A 3,982-nucleotide genomic window follows, 5' to 3' on the forward strand; every position below is an offset into this window, starting at 1 on the left:
ACAACACAGTTGAACTCAATGTTTATATATTGTCTATGGCTATTTTTCTGCTGAAACAGTAGAGTTAAGTAATTTGGACGGAGACTGTGTGGCCTGGCCTTTGCAGAGGGACTATGAAATCACCATCCACATGACCTGGCACCTCCTCAAGGCCATCCCCCCATAGGTGTCAAAGAGAATAGCTTGTCTCCACCAAGTGCATAAAGTATGCTGACATAGACCTTCCTTTACCCATGTCTAGCCTACATTTTCAATAGCTTCCTTGCTTTGTAATGATAGCCTAATCGGTATGTTAATATAAAGGTTTTATGACACTAAAAAAAAAATGTGACCTATTTACATCATAATGATGTTAGAAAAAGCAAAACAAAATTTAAAAAGCCAAGTGCTTTCTTTTTAAAAATGTAACTATTTATATATTTATCTATAGCCTGTATCAACTCATCCTCAAACATTTCAAAGAACCAAGAAATAAATTAAGCTATGCTTTTGGTTTTTGTACATAGGACCTTTACCCTTTGTTTAAGTCTATGCTGATATTTACAACAATGCCCGTGTACCTCTGTGCCTTTGTCTTTATTTTCAACCTCAAACTGTCCTCACTTTTCCCCTCCCTGTCATGTATCCAAATATAACTCATCATTCAAGCCCTATTTCCTCTACAGGGCCAACATTGATTTTTCCATAATTCTTATAGGACATAGACTTGATAGCGCATAATTTAAAATGTACAGGGTCACCCAGGCTAGAGTACAATGGCATGATAACAGCTCACTGCAACCTCAAACTCCTAGGCTCAAGCGATCCTCCTACCTCAGCCTCCCAAGTATCTAGGACTACAGGCATGTACCACTGCACTCAGCTAATTTATCTATTTTTGGCAGAGATGGGGTCTTGTTGTGTTACTCATGCTGGTCTCAAACTTCTAGCCTTAAGCAATCCTCCTACCTCAGCTCCCAAAGTGCTAGGATTATAGGCATGAGCCACCATGCCCAGCCTAAAATAATTTTTATCTTCATTTTAAGCAGTAATCTATATTCCTTAAGGCTCCAGTAAATTATACTCATTCAGTGAAACTCATTCAACAAGTATTTGTGGAGCTCCTACTACTTTTCTACATTATGGGAATATAGCTATGAATAGACAAGGCCCTGACCCCCATGGAACCTACATTCTGCATAAAGGAGAGTGACAACAAGGACACAAACCACTAGATAGGTAACAGGTCAGGTATCAGATACATGCTATGAAGCAAGATAAGGCAGAATTGGGGGAGAGAAAGGTAAAGAGTAGAAGCCTCTAGAAAGGTGAACTTTCAGCAGAAACATGAACAAGTAAGAGAGCAAGCCATGAAGTTATATTAGGCTGGTGCAAAAGTAATTGCGGTTTTATCATTGTTGAAATTTCCCATTTGATATTGGAATACATACTTTTAAAATATGGCTATGTTATACATCATTTTAATGCACATTTCTCACTTTATACTTTTTTTTGCTAATAACTTACTATTTGCTGTTTATTTTATATTTATTCTAGACTATGGAGATGATGTTTGACGAAAAGCAAATTCAAGCAATTTTCTTATTCGAGTTCAAAATGGGTCATAAAGCAGCAGAGAAAACTTGCAACATCAACAGCACATTTGGCCCAGGACCTGCTAATGAACATAGAATGCGGTGGTGGTTCAAGAAGTTTGGCAGAGGATACGAGAGCCTTGAAGATGAGGAGCACAGTGGCCAGCCATCAGTTGACAATGATCACTTGAGAGCAATCATTGAAGCCAATCCTCTTACAACTACACAAGAAGTGTCCAAAGAATTCAAGGTCAACCATTCTATGTTAGTTCAGTAGTGCGGCATTTGGAGCAAATTGGAAAGGTGAAAAAGCTCAGTAAGTGGGTGCCTCAGGAGCTGTCCAAAAATTAAAAAATTGTTGTTTTGAAGAGTCATTTTTCTCTTATTGTATGCAACAACAATAAACCATTTCTCACCTGGATTGTGATGTGCCATGAAAAGTGGATTTTGTACAACAACTGCAATGACCAGTTCAGTGGTTGGACAAAGAAGAAGTTCCAAAGCACTTCCTAAAGCCAAACTTGAACCAAAGAAAGGTCATGGTCACTGTTCGGTGGTCTGCTGCCTGTCTGATTCACTACTGTTTTCTGAATCCCAGTGAAGCCATTGTGTCTGAGAAGACTGCTCAGCAAATCCATGAGATATACTGAAAACTGCAACGCCTGCAGCTGGCATTGGTCAACAGAAAAGGCCCAATTCTTCCCCACAACAACGCACGTCACACAACCAACACTTCAAAAGTTGGACCAATTGGGCTACAAAGTTTTGCCTCATCCACCATATTCACCAGACCTCTCACCAACCGACTACCACTTCTTCAAGCATCTTAACAACTTTTGGCAGGGAAAACGCTTCCACAACCAGCAGGATGCGGAAAATGTTTTCCAAGAGTTAGTGGAATCCCAAAGCACGGATTTTTGTGCTGCAGGAATAAACAAACTTATTTCTTGTTGGCAAAAATGTGTTGATTGCAATGGTTCCTATTTTGACTAATAAAGATGTGTTGAAGCCTAGTTATAATGATTTAAAATTCGCTTTCTGAAGCCACAATTACTTTGGACCAATCTAATAAGACAGTTTCTCCGGGCTGAAGGAACAGTAGGTGGAAAGGCCCCAAGGAAGGAGCTTGCTTGGTTTGGGCCTGGGATAAAGAGAGCGAGTGGGAAGACATGAGCCCACAGAGGTAGGAAGAACTTTGTCAGCCTTTACAAGGTCTTTTGTTTTCTTTCTGAACGAGAGGAAATGCCCGGAGAAGGGTCTGAGCAGAAGAAGGCCATGATATGCCTTACGTTTTAACAGGATCCCTCTGGGTGCTGTGCCGAGAATAAGCAGTGGCTGTACGAGAGTGGAGTCCCAAGAACTAGTTAAAAGGTCAGAGGTGACTGTGTTCAGATAAGGGGTACACTGTGGGAGGATTTGAGCTATGGTTGACTCCAGACATATTTCAAAGACAGAACCCGAAAAATGTGCTCAGCACCCAAGATGGTGTGAAAAGAAAGTGAGGATAGAGAAACTAGTAACATGCCATGGAAAAACTGAGATGGGAAAGAAAGAAGGTGAAGGGAGAATACCTTGAGGACCACGAAGCTATAAAAACGAATGAGAATGTCTCCATGCAGAGCTGTGGACGGTCCTCCAAAAAATATCATTAAATGAGAAAAGCATGGTGACATACACCATATATAGTGTGCTACCATTTGGGTTAAAAAAAGAAGCCTATACATATACATATTTTCTTATATAAAAATGTGGAAATATACATCAACAATCAATACACATTGTCAGCATAGAACAGGGAGGAAAGGGAAGAGGAAACATTGTAGTGAAAATAAGGCTGGAAGCTAGTCTTCTCTGAAGGTAACTCATAGTTTTGCCTTTAGAATGATGCAAATGTTTTACATAATTATAAAAAGAAATCAAATCAAAAGAAAAATATTAGTATCTAAAATTCAAAACCAAAGTAGACAAATGAACCTGTGTGTCACATCTGTAGCTTATCCAAAAGCGAATAATTATTTCAAGTAATTTAAAATATGATAATTTGGATAGGCACTGTGGCTCACGCCTGTAATTCTAGCGCTTTGGGAGGCCAAGGCAGGAGGATTGCTTGAGCTCAGGAGTTCAAAACCAGCCTGAGCAAGAGCAAGACCCCGTCTCTACAAAAAAATAGAAAAATTAGCCAGGCATGATGGTGTGCACCAGTGTTCCCAGCTTCTTGGGAGGCTGAAGCAGGAAAATCATTTGACCCCAGGAGTTTGAGGTCCCCTCCAAAAAAATACGGTAATTTAATGATCTATTACTACTGGGAAATACCCTAAGAACAACCAGAACCATTAAGAAATTTTAAGCCATATTCAGTAATTGTATTTTTGTAATAATATTGGTATTACTATTTTAAAAATTATAGG

General features: G+C 39.4%; 1 pseudogene; it reads left to right on the top strand.

Moving 5' to 3' along the window:
• Positions 1–1,539: 1,539 nt before the first annotated feature.
• Positions 1,540–2,567, top strand: LOC142861631 (histone-lysine N-methyltransferase SETMAR-like; annotated as a pseudogene).
• The last annotated feature ends 1,415 nt before the right edge of the window (positions 2,568–3,982 follow it).

Source organism: Microcebus murinus, chromosome 17 (assembly GCF_040939455.1).
Source record: "Microcebus murinus isolate Inina chromosome 17, M.murinus_Inina_mat1.0, whole genome shotgun sequence".
Taxonomy (NCBI): Eukaryota; Metazoa; Chordata; class Mammalia; order Primates; family Cheirogaleidae; genus Microcebus; species Microcebus murinus.